We start from the raw sequence: 13,429 nt of genomic DNA, 5'->3' as shown, positions 1-13,429 counted from the left end.
TTCTGTCTCATAGCGTTGGGGTGAAGAAGAAGTGCAGAATCATATACAAGGCAAATAAAACATTCCCTGTTCAGGGTAAACCCGCAATGGGAGTAACTTCACTTTCCCTACTAGTCCACCCTTCCTCTTTTTGTTACTCTTCTCTCATCCTTCAGGTTCATCCAGACATTTTTCTTTGTTGTAGGATATCAGTTAAACAAGGGTTTTTCTTACTTCATTGTGTATTTACAGTTTTACCCGCTACTCCAGAGATTTCTAGACATACTATTCAAATAACCAAAACAATTGTACTGGAAAATAAAATCAAATTTTTCTTGCCTATGATTACAGAGGCTTCAAAAGTGAATGGGAATTTTGTTTTGAAGCTTTTGATGCCTACATCCACGGTAATCCCTCTCCTCGTCCTCGTCCGCCTCCTCCTCCTCCTCCTCCTCCTCCTTATTCTTCCTCAGCTTTTTTCTTCCTTTTGCCCTTTTTCTACTTCTGCTTCTCACTTCCTCTAACCTACGGTTGACTGTGCTATTTACCCTTCCCTGCAGACCAGCCATGGCTTCAGTGTCTTTTCTGAATAAAGCTGCTTCTCCAAGGCCACACTACTCATACGCACCCTACTGCCTCAGCCTGCGGGACCCTTGTATAGATTTCCCCTGTGGCTGGTTATACGCAGCCTTTAACCCATATAAGGCACATCATGTTTTACCTCCTCAGACATAAATGATCACTGTCAATTCTGCCACACAGTGGCCTTGCTGTATCTCCGGTTGCGTTTATCACTTTGCCTTCACAATTAGGTGTTTCCATCTTTCTTTAGATCATTTTCTTTGTCGGTACTTGTGATACATAATGTTCACATTCCTCCTGGGGGCCTGGGACATACATTGTACATCATAGTTTTTTTCCATCAATTCCCTTCCCCTCCCCTCTTCCCTCGATCTATCTCTTGATCTTCTTCCCTTTCTTTTTCTTGGTTCATGTCTGAAAAACACAATGTTGACATTATTTTTCCTTGTGAATTCAATGCATCTCAAGGTCAAAGGCTTTTGGCTTCTCTCTTAGTTCTACAATGTCAAGTTCAGTATTCAGTCACAAACTTTTGTTTTTGACTGAATAAATATCATTTGAATTTTACTCAGATTCTCATACTAAGAATTGAGAAGAGGAAAAATAAAAGGCAACTTAAAACTCTATGTTTGTGGCCATTCTAAATGATATGTCTTTTTGTTGTTGGCTCCAAGATATTTGGACCAAGCTACTCTGCGTGTCACACAAAGATTTTAGCACCTCCCGCAATTTCACACTTCAGGTGAATCACACTATTCCAGTGCCTGGAGTGTAACTAGTCATTCTGTGCCCATGAGGAGTAATCAACTCAGGTTCTGGAGCCCACTGTACGATGAGATCTGTTTTCAGAATCTCTCAGTCCAGAGTTTGCGTAGGCACTCAATAGCCGTTTGAGATGAATGGATGCGGAATTTTAGCTACTCCACAGAGGCAGATAGCCTTATTGAGTCTTGTCAACTGGTCAGCTCAAAAGCTAGAAAAGGAGTCCAAGATGACCTAGCTAAAAAAAAACAGTGATTACAACTAAATTGAATATTGTCGGTCTGCTGAGGTGGGGAGGTGATGCTGTAGAAGAAGAGTTTGGTATAATTTTTAGGTATGGCCACATCAGTCTTTACTTAAGCAGTACAGCTTCTTTCATCTCACGTTTTGAGAAAAGCCAGAACTGAGGATGAATTCATATTTCATATTTATTGTTATTTGACTATTCCATTCCAATTCATAACTGGAATAACTAGACTTTATACACCAAAAAGTAGATAACTCCGGCTGAGAACAAGATTGGTGTCTAGCAAGATTTCACGGACCTGCTGCTTTACATAGACTGTATAGGTTTATCTGCGATGTGCGCTGATCAAGGAACATCATACATCTCCTCTGAAAGAAAATCTTAAATGCTATGACATTAGCCACTTGCTTGTAATTAAAGTATGTTGCCATTTCACCAAGCTTTCATTTACAGGAGAAAGTGCAAATTCCATTTCCCTTGAACTTTAGCTACTTCCAACTTTTTTTCTTTGTTCTTTTCTTTAAAGCTTTGCAACAAATGCATCCCCATATGCTTATATTAGTTAATCTAGTATTAAACATATTGACTGTGCAAAATGTTGGCACCCATTAATAAATGTTTTCATTTTTTCATTCTCTCCCTCTTTTTTTTTAACTTTAGATTCTTCCTTTGACTACACAAGCAACAGCTGTCTAGCTGCCTGCACAAGACTGGATCTAATGCCTCTACAGAAATCTAGGTCAAAACACTTGGAATGCATGAATATCAAACAGAGTTTTCAAAACAGCAAATGAATACATCTTTAACTGCTGACATTTTCCTGTAGCATATGGCTGCAAGCTCAGGGGAATGAATGCTTTTTTGATGAATTTGTTCCATCAAAAACTAAGAGATGGCAGTGGGCTTTTGCCACCTTCTGTTTTGCCTTATGAAATGATAATGCAAACTCAGAGATAGACACAATGATCACAAGGCTTTTGCCTTCAGACCTGTTTGAAAGATTCATCTTTCCTTTTGGACAAGTTGCTTTGTCTTCAGTTTGGTTTGGGCTTGTGCATCCTCGTCAAAGGTGATAGCCAGGGGGAGGGAGCATTTTCCTTCCTAGAGCAGACTTTGGTGGAAAACTTTCAAAATCGAACTGAAAAGCAAGTAATCATCCAAGAGAGTAAACGAGGTGGTTGATGACATGTGTAACTTACAGCAAGAGCAGCAAAACGTTGATCCAAAACTCTTTTCAACATTTGAGGTGCTGGAGAATCACTTGCCCAGGAATAATATAAAGAAAAGTGCTGGGAAATTGAAGGCTGGTTCCTTAGTCCTGGATCTGCCACCAAAAGGCCAGGTGTGACCCCAGACATGCTCTTGGTTGTCTCTGTGATTTCAGGGATGAGGCTGTTCTGTTTTTCAGGTCTCTCTGAATTCTGAACTCCTAGGCATGTATAAGTTTATGAAGTTGTTTTATCAATTAAACAGTGTTGCTTGGAATGGCACGGCAGAGAAGAGGAAGGCTGATTTGTTTTTGGATTAGCTTAAGCATTATTTCTTTAAAAGGAAAATTATCCATAATCGTCAGCCCTCCCCGCAAAAGAAAAAGGTAATACTGAAATTATTCTGCTTAAATGGAGGAAGGAACAATACTCACTCAGCCTCTTCTGTCTCCTCTCTCCCACTTTTCAAGGAAGCATCTGAAATCTACCTGTGGAGAATCTGGGTCTCCACTAAATTCAGTTTAACAATCACTGGTTTAGAAAATGAATGCTTTGATAAGGGCGGTGACAGAGGACAGAAGTGCCAAAAATGATGCTTCCTTTTCTTCTCTTTTTTTGCATTTAGAGAAAGTGTATTAGACTTACTAAGTTTCAGTTACAGGTTAAGTTTGAGACCTGATGTTCTGTTTCTGGTTTAAATCTTGCTTAAAGAATAATCCGAAGAATTTATGGGGGTCACACTAATCTCTCAATGGATCATTTTTAGTCCCATAATGAACTTCCAATTCTTTGCTTTGATTTGGTAGCACACAACATTATTCTTGAAATTGTATTCAGGAAATGTGGTTTTCCGAGGTGACTCCTTCCCACCCTCCTACCCAGGCCTTCTGTGCCCCAGTTCCATTCCTTAAAAGCTATGCCAGTTACCAAATGTGTGAGTAGCCTTTCAAAGTAATTTACGCATACACACATAAATTCGTACATGTATTTACATGTGTACTTATATACACATTTACCATTTTAGAGAAGTGGTAGGGTGTAGTACAAACATAAAAGTAGTTTGCTTTTTCAATTGAATAAAATACTTTGGGTATTTTTTGGGGGGTACCAGGGATGGAACTCAGAACCTTGCAATTGCAGGGCAGGTGCAGCGCCACTGAGCTAAAACGCCAGCCCTACCTTGAGTATCTTAACAGGCTTGTAGAATATGCACTTCTCTTTTCAAAGAGCTCATAGTCCCCTTATTGGGGATGTATGAAAGTTTTTATACCAATCCATCTTAGAAGACATTTAATTAGATTTACTTTTTCTCCTGTTTACTGTTTTGTTTACAAAAAAAGCCCATGCATCTATATATTTATGAATTTATGCAAAACATTCTAAAAACAAATCTTTCAGAAATAAAATTGCTGGCTTAAAGTGTATGTATCCATTTAATTTAGATAAATAATATTTAACTATAGCTATTATTTGTAGTTTAAGAAAAATGATGACTGTAGTTGAACATCTTTTCATATGTTTAAAAATCACTTTTATGTAAAAACTCTGTTCATATCCTTTGTCCATAAATGGAGTTAGGAAAACTTAGTAGCCATCTGGAAAAGGAAATTAAATTGTATTTCTATGCTATTTCCAACACCAAAATAAACTCCAGATGGACTAAAGATTTTGTGCTAAAAATAAATACATTAAAGTACTATTAGAAAACATGAGTGGATATTTTTTAAGTAATCCAGAACTAAGAAAGAGCTCTTTAAGTAAAATACCAAGCCTACAATCCATGATGCTCAAAGTCTATGATTAATAAATAAATAGAAATTTTTAAAAATGAATGACAGTTTTAGATGAATGGCGGTGATACATTTGACAAGAGCTGATTGCTTGAAATGGTTTGCAGCACACAGCCAGTTATGGCTCCATATGTAAAGTTGCGGGTCTTGCTCTCGTTTCAAAAGCAGAATATTCTGGATATGTTACAAAATTGACATTTATTTAAAAACTCACCAAAAGACCAAGAACCTAAGAAACTTACGTGCAATTAATTCTAGAAATCAAAGATCCCTTTCAGGATTACAGCAGACTTTCTTTGTGAATCAAGTTCTGATGGAGCTGTAGGGGTAAAAGCCTGCAAAAGAGTATAAGGAGAGACGAGCCCAACCTCTGGTGGTCTTTCCATAAGGTTTTGCAGCCTGGCATGGAGCTTAGCATCCTGTAGAGCCTCAGCACACTGCCCGTCCATCCCCATCCTCCAAAGTGCCCCTCTATACTGGGATGAAGAGTCATTTAGAGACCTTTCAGAGACCAGTGCCCAAACTGCAACCCCAAACCCACGTATTTATGGTAAAGCGCCAACACTGCAATTAAACTTGAATAGTGAGGTTTTAGTTTAGAAAAAAAGCAATTCATACATTATCATCTTTTGTCTTAAAAGACAACACCTGTGCCTTAGGTTCACCACCACTGACCCAGGCCATCTCTGAAAGCTTGACTGTGTCCAGTGATTCACAGAACGTGACACCTTAGGAGCACTGACTGATTTCTGCTGATCAAGAAAAATGAAAGAAACTCTTTCATACAAACGGCTCTGAAGAGGGGGAAGACAGATACCACACATGGACTTACATACATCTCAGTGAATAACATCTGTATCACTTCACTTGTTTTAAACTTTATAAAAAGAGTATATCATTTCTTAGTCTTCTAAAGTTTCATTTTTCATTTAAATTATGTTGACAGTCATTCATAATGTTAAGTGTGACTATGTTTCATTTGGTTTTATTTCATGTCATTTGTTGTCACTGAGTCTTCCTTTTCTGACTGTAATGCAGTATTTTTATCCATTTGCTTGTAGAGAAAACTTGCATCGCTTCTGGAGGGTAAGGAGCTACAGCAAGCATTCTCGTACACTTTCTTCTGGTAGTTAGATGCTGAACTTTCTCGTGTACAGGCACCTGGGTATAGACATTCTGATTATGCAAAAATTCAACTTCTAATGAGATGCCAAATTATTTCCCAAATATGCTGTAGTAATTTACAGAATAAATTACAAATTGTAAGAGATCAATTTGAACCTTGTCTTTTCTAGTCCTTAGAATTCTTATCTTTGCAAGATGAATAATTATAAAGAAACACCTCACTTTTTGTCTTGATTTGAATTTTTTTGGATCATATTTTTTTTTTTTTGAGACAGGGTCTCACTATGTAATTGAGACTGACCTGGAACTCACTATGTAGCCCAGGCTGGTCTCAAACTCACAGCAATTATCCTGCCTCAGCCTCCCAAGTGCTGGGATTACAGGCGTGTGCCACCATGCCCAGTTCTGGATCAGGTATTTTAATGGGCATATATATTCCCTTCTCTAACTCATCAAATGAGTTTCACATTTTTTGCCCATTTTTCAACTGTCCACTTTTGCCAAGATTTCCTTAATAGTTTTTAACATTGCTTCATACTTACTTGGTACTACTCCTCTTAATATTTGCATTGCAAATATCTTCTAATATGAAGGTGTTTTCTCTTGAATAATAGCTTATTTTCCCAGGATTCTCATACACATTTCTGTGAGACATGTCCATTGTATATTTCTGATTGTCTACATTTTTCTGCCAGTCTATTCATCTTTCTTTTAATGCCATATTACCTTAATTATGACAGCTCAGAAATATGTGTTTTTATCTGGTACAGAAAAAGTGTCTACCTTTTCTTCTCCAGAAGTGGACACTCTTGTTTTCTCTGTTGAGTTTTGAAGAACCTTGTCAAATTCTCTGAAAAAGGATGCTGGGAATTGAAAAACATATTAAATACACAGATTTATTTAAGGAGATCTGATCTCTATAGGAATGTTCTTTCTTTTCATGAACATGTATCAGTTCTTCATTTATTTATACTGAAGCTTCTCTAATGACCTGCTCCAAAGTTTATAATTTTGTGTATAGGTCTTTCTCATATTCTTGGTTGAGTTTATGATAATAGTTTACATCTGGTTTGCTCTTATAAATAGTGTTTTCTGATTGTTACATTGCAATTACATTTGGCTCAAGAGATAAAAACAATTTGCTAAAGTCATGTGTTATTCTTAATAATTTTCCATTTATGGGTTTTAAAATAGATCCTCATGCCAACTGCAAAATAATTAGATTTATTTTCTCCTTTCCTATCATAATGATGATAAGAAATTGCAGAGGGCAGGACAATAGAAGGGGAGAGAAAGGGGGAGGTTGATCTGTAATATGTGATAAGCCTAAAAGAGCACAAGAACAATATTCAGAACCTATCATGACCCCTAGGCACCATCATCACCTTCTGCTTGCACCCCCGCCCATCCAGAAGCAACAACTGCTCCTCCTTAGGAACCACCTTCCTACCCTCAGACTCTCTCCAATTAGCTTAACCCCACTGCTGTTCTCCATAGCCAATGTGGGCTCTTTATTTTCAGTTTGTTTTTCATTAGTACATATTTACATTATGTAATGATCACATAATGTTGCATTCTTTGTGGAGAGTTGGTCCATATACTCTTTTGACCGGGGGCGGTGCCGGGGATCGAACTGGGAAGTAGCAGGCAGTGGAACCACTGAGCTAAATCCCCGGCCAGGTACATACACTTAATAAATCTCAATTCTTTTATTTTTTTTAATGCACTCTGTCTTCTTTGCTTCTCCCTTCACTCTTTTCATCCCTTTCCCATTTGAAAAAGATCTCCCTACTTCCTATAGTCTAACTTTCATTTTGCCATTGATTTATACTTTGGGTAGGTTCTCAGTGAACGGCTTATGCCCTGCTTTCCCAAATTTTCACTGTAAAAAAATACTCTGGTTTCCTAAATCCATTGGACGTGTTTTCAGCTGCTACCTAGCCATGCTCCGGGGGCCGGGGAGCCTGTCTCAGGATCAGGGCTTTCTTTGTAGCTAGTGAAATGTAGACGTTGCTTTCTTAAAGAACAATGTCTTTAGGTTGCTTTTCAGGACAAGCCCCCGAGTCTGCCAAAAGTCAATACAAGACCTATGCACAAAAGAAAAGAAGCCCGAGGTCTGGGTGATGACCTTATGAAGTCCTAACCTCAAAGACCTTGGGGAAGACTTTGGGAAGGAACTCTCCTCCTCAAAGAAACGCGGGACCCTGGAAGAAGAGGGGCTCACAGAAGAACCGTAAGCCCGCCCCTCTTGACTTCCCATGAACAGGCAGCTTCTCCGCTCGCCCTAGCTATGAATCCACTCTGTAGAAAAGGTCATGGAGGCAGATTTGAGTTCTCCACTACTTTCTTGATGCTTAACTTTCAATAAAATTGCTTTCTTTCCTGGAGTGACAGCACCAGGCTGTGATTCCATCTATCTGGTAGGCTGAGACCGGAACACTGCCAGTTTGAGTCCACGCTGGGCAGTTCAGCGACTTAGTGAGACCCTGTTTAAAAATCAAAAGTAAGTCAGAGAGCGATGACATGCCTGTAACCCCAGCTCTTGGGTTTCTGAGGCAGGAGGATCATTGTGAGATCGAGGAAACCCTAAAAAACAAAACAAAACCTAAAAAGTAAAACGACAACAAAAACAAACAAAAGACAGCTCTTATTCCATATCAGTACTATTTGTGAAGGCTCAGTAAGCCCTATTATTTTAGAGATCCTTTACCTTTGATTTTTCCTACTTTTTATTGTCTTAGATAATTTCTCAAAACAAGGTTGAAGAGGAAGAGTGATAATGATATTGGTTGCTTTTCCTTAAAGGGAATGCTCTTGATATTTCTCTGTTTAAATTGATGTTTATAATTTTTCAGGTTAAAATAGACTTCGTCAACAACAGAGAAAAAATATATATATTCATCTTTTCTAGCAGTGTAATTTTTTTTATGTTGCTTTCCATATTGTAGTAATAGTAGTGACATTAAAAATGCTCTGCAATTCACTGTACCTGGGATAATGGTTATGGATTAAAAATGTGTGTGTGTGTGTATAAATTTTTTATTTTTATTATTATTATTATTTTTTGGTACTGGGGGTTGAATTTTGGCCCTTGCACTTGTGAGGCAGGTGGTGGAACCACTGAGCCAAACCCCTGGCCCTATATTTTAACATATTAGAACTTATATGTTTTCCTTTTAAGATAATGGCTTCCTAATATCAAGAAGTTAGGAGTGCAGAAGAATACATCTTTATATTATTTTCTCTTCTTAAATTTTTATAACACATTATTAACTTTTTCTTAAAAATTTTAAGGAATCAAATCAGAATGCTTTGCAACTCAGTAGTAGGTTTAAATGTTTAATAGAACTTCTACCCAAGGTTATAGTTCTGTATAACAAAAGATAAAAGTTCCTTTTATGGAAACTTTGTCAATGCCATATTCTTACAAGACTGCTGGAAGATTGGCTTTTTCTTCCTCCATTGATTAATTCTTCCACATAGATGGGCTAATGATTTTAATATTTAGATCACTATACCTAACTGACAATCAGCAAATAAAACTATTGTTGAGAAATCAAAGAGTCAGAAATACCTTCAGACACTGAGAAGCAGCGCTTGTGACTTTTGTTTTCCTTAATTTGACAGTCTATGCTATCTGAAAAGTTGAAGATAGAAAAGAATATAATTTAATATTGTTTCATGTGGAGGAATAGAAGTATAATTTCTCATCTGAGGACTTCTTCAGCTTTTACTTTTCACAGCTTTACTAGTAGATATTTCTTATTCTTTTGACATTACTTTCTTGTCTATAATAATTTCTATCACCTACTCCAGGATGATATATCAGAGAGTTCAAGAGTTACTGAGGAAATTTCCATTTATTTTTTGTCTTCATTTCTTTATCTTTGTTACAAGCATCCCTTCGCTTGTTCGATGCTCTAGAGAAAAACTGATTTTCACAGAAGTTTTGACTTCTGTATAAACAGTCATTTGGTTAAAGCTAAAGTAGTAACAGCAAGGTTTTTTTAGATGAAAAATAAACCAGGTTCCTAAATTTAAATATAAATATACAGCTTTCATATTAAACCTGAATCAAACAACTGTGTTCTTGAAATTTTTCTTTGTGTCTTTTTAGTCTCTTTTCCTTTTTTCAGTTTTTTTATGTTTTTCCTTTGTGATCATTTGTTCAATGATTGAAAAAGTAAGCTTGGAACAGAAAGACAATTATGATAACCTACTTGAGCAGACTATGATATTAGGTACTTGTATTTTCCCCTGCCAGAGCTAAGGGAGACATCCATGTGAACATACAAATCAGTGAGTCATTAAAAATGGCCTTGTCTGGAAATGACCTCAGAAATTAGAAACGAACTTGTACCTTTCTTAAGGTTATACAAGAAACCAGCAAAGATGTAACTGGAATCACATTTCTGAATTTTAGTTTAGTAATCAAGTAATTTCCTCCAGGACCTGTGGTTCAGTTAATTCATGGATTTTTCACTCTTAAATTATGAAGTACATTCCAAATTTTATTATATACCTTTGTATATTTGAGAATATTGGTGGCATTGAAAGAGCTGCTGAAATAAAACTAGAAATATGTTATGCTGTTAACGTTTGTTTCTTTTGTGGGAGTGAAAAAGAAAATGTTCATTGTTTCACGCTGTAAATTTTATAAATTCTAAATTCGATAAGCTCTGCGCTGAAGTTCAATAAATTAGCAGCGTGGTAAAGAGTTCCTGGTTATGTAAGACAGCACAGAATAAGAAAACAAATAAAGAAAACACTTAAGTGAAAGAATGAATCAATACTACCAATGATGCGATGTGGTTTCCCAAAAGGCAAGGGGATACAGAAAGTATTAACAGAACCGACGTATCTATTTTTCCATCCTCACTGCGTAAATCATATTTGGGGTAAACACCCGAAATACCTGTCTTCCTCAGTTACAATGAGAGGAGGTAGGGGCTGGCCCAAGGTCACTTGACTGACTGGCAGATGAGTGTTTGTTCCCATCTGTGTTGGCCTCTTTCACTCTGTACTCTGGGTTTACCTCTGAGTCTCCGCAGGAACGTTTAAAGATTAGAATGAGTCTAAGCATGAGTCCAGGGTGACAAAATATCTACAAACCATGCCGTGTGAGGAACAGTTCAAACAGTGGGGCGATTCTGCCAGTTGGGTGGTAGTATGAAGGAAGAGGTGATGTTCTCTGTCAGGTTGAGAAGGATTTAGATTTATTCTGTACTGTGTGATCCGTGGGCTTTGGACCAATTACCAGAAGGTAGAAGGGAGACTAACGTAACAGAAACAATGCTATTCTCTTGATTATTTAGGGTGGAAGTAGGAGAGAGAAAAGGAGATTTCCATGAAACATTTTTTATAAGTGAGGACCGAAAATTGCTTAGCAGTGCTTAGACTATAACTTAAATGAAAGAGATGTTTCACAGCATTTCTGCCCTGGACGTGGTTGGTATTAGAGAAGGTGAATCTTTAAGACACCTCCATATGTAACAATCCATGATTTTACTTTTTTTGCCACAGGTATTCTAGATTAGTGGGAATGAGACCATGTTTGATTACATCAGCTTCTTATTTACCCACCACATGTAGTCAATGTACAGTAATTTAATGAACAAGTGAATAAGTAGAAAAATCAAGGATAAAACACCTACATTTGAAATGGTGTTAAGTCAGCTTGAGTCAGGAGGAATCTTCTTATTAAGATACTTAGAGGAAAATAAAATGCAGTAAGTCATATTTATTAGACATTAGTTTTTTTTTTAAATTTTAGTATATTTTGGTGTGTAAATGCAACTTAAAATTCAATTACAAAGTAAGTTGTTAGGGTAAATCAAAATGAAGAGCAGCCTTAGAAGAGACACCATTTCCCCGGTGGTCCTTCCCTGCCCATCCCCAGTACAGGTAGTATTTTATTATTTGGATGTTAAACAACATGGGCTTAGAAGAAGAGGTCATGATTAAGGCCTTAGAAGGGTATGTGGAGAGGAAGGCACAAAGTAGGCCATGATTAATTCCTGATATGTGTCTATGTGGAAATAGCATAGTAAATCGCATTAATCTGGGCACCTTTTTCTGCAGTACTGGGCAAGACAGGGTCATCATTCTGTAAAGAGAAGGAGAGAGCAAAAAGACAGAATGTAAGAAAGCAGTGTGGTGCAGCATATGCACTGAGACAATAATATTGGAATATTTGTCTGGTGCTAAGTATGCAAAAGCCCATAGTATGTGCTTTTAAATTTAGCATTACAATTTCCTGGAAGCAAATGACAATGGCAGAACCTATGGTGAAAAATGAAAGTAGTTCTAAGAGGGAAGTTTATTGCTGTGAATGCCCACATTAGAAAACATAGTTAATCCCAAATAAGTCACCTAGCCTGGTGTGGTGGCACACCCCTGAAATCCCAGCACTTGGGGGGCTGAGGCAGGAGGATCATTGTGAGTTTGAGACCAGCCTGGGCAACATAGTGAGTTCCAGGTCAGTCTCAACTACAGAGTGAGACCCTGTCTCAAAAAAGCAAAATGATACAAAACAAAAAAACCCCAAACAACCAAATAAATCACCTAATTCAAAATTTGTAGATAATAAGAAATTATAAAGACCAGAGTGGAAAATAATGATATTAAGAATAAAAAAAACAAACAAAGGATCAATGAATCAAAGAGTTTGTCCCTTGAAAGGATAAATACGGTAGAAAATCCTTTAACCAAACATGTTTAATTTGAAAGATAGGTAAATGATGAAAATAGCTATCACATGGGACTCAACAGTACCGGGAGGTAATGGAGAAGTTGACCAAAGAAAACCCCAGGATTAGAAGGAGTAGAAATGCAAGTGCAGTGTCTGTTGGGGCAGCCTCTGTCTGGGGATCTGAGTCAGGACAGCAACCGTGTGAGGAGCTTGACATCAAGGGTTAGGGGTGGGTTGGAGGATGGGTGGAGATTGCCCCAAAGTAGAGACACAGAGGGTGAAAGAGCTGGAGAAGTGGCCAATTTCCATATCTGCCCTGGGTCTCTTGATTTGGGTCAATCTCAGGAAGGCAGGTTTTACACACCACCAATACAAAGCCATCTACTGAGTTGGCCACAAGCTGCTGCATTTGTAAGAAATAAGATGTGCTTCTGAAACTCTTGGGATTTTCAGGTGATCTTTCAAGAACTTCTGGAGAGAGATAGGGTGGTGAGAGGAGACCAGTGTTCTTGGGGTTGATTCATTATTGCGTGATAGTTTGCCTAGCCTTTTTCTGGGAGAGGCACTCTAAACCTCTTGGAGTTTCTCCAGTGATAGGAGTATCTTTGTCTCCCTTAGACATGTATGGTTCCTTAGAATCTACCTGAGTTTATGCTAATGATCCATGGTAGGTCCCTAGATATTTAAGATTAGAATAGGCCATGCCCAAAAGACCTACCACATCATTAGAGGGTTAGGGTTTTGAGCCTTGGGACAGCAGCTTGATCTCTTGAGCCACAGAGAGGAGAGGGCGTTGCAGATTGAATTCAGTAGTGTACACAATTATTGTGTCACTTATGCTGTGTAATGAAACTCAATTGCCAAGTTCAGGTTCACTTCCTGTTTGACGATCATACCTAGATATACTGGTGGGATAAGACATTCTTAGGCCATGGAAGCTCAGCTTTTGAGTCTGATTGGACATCACATAACACCTCTCTTCATGTGGCTGGTCTTGACTCACAGCTGTTAAAACACAACGGTAATCATAACTGCAGTGCTCGCT

Source organism: Fukomys damarensis, unplaced genomic scaffold (genome assembly GCF_012274545.1).
Source record: "Fukomys damarensis isolate Sample0158 unplaced genomic scaffold, DMR_v1.0_HiC HiC_scaffold_7, whole genome shotgun sequence".
Taxonomy (NCBI): domain Eukaryota; kingdom Metazoa; phylum Chordata; class Mammalia; order Rodentia; family Bathyergidae; genus Fukomys; species Fukomys damarensis.
This window is presented reverse-complemented; position numbering follows the sequence as displayed.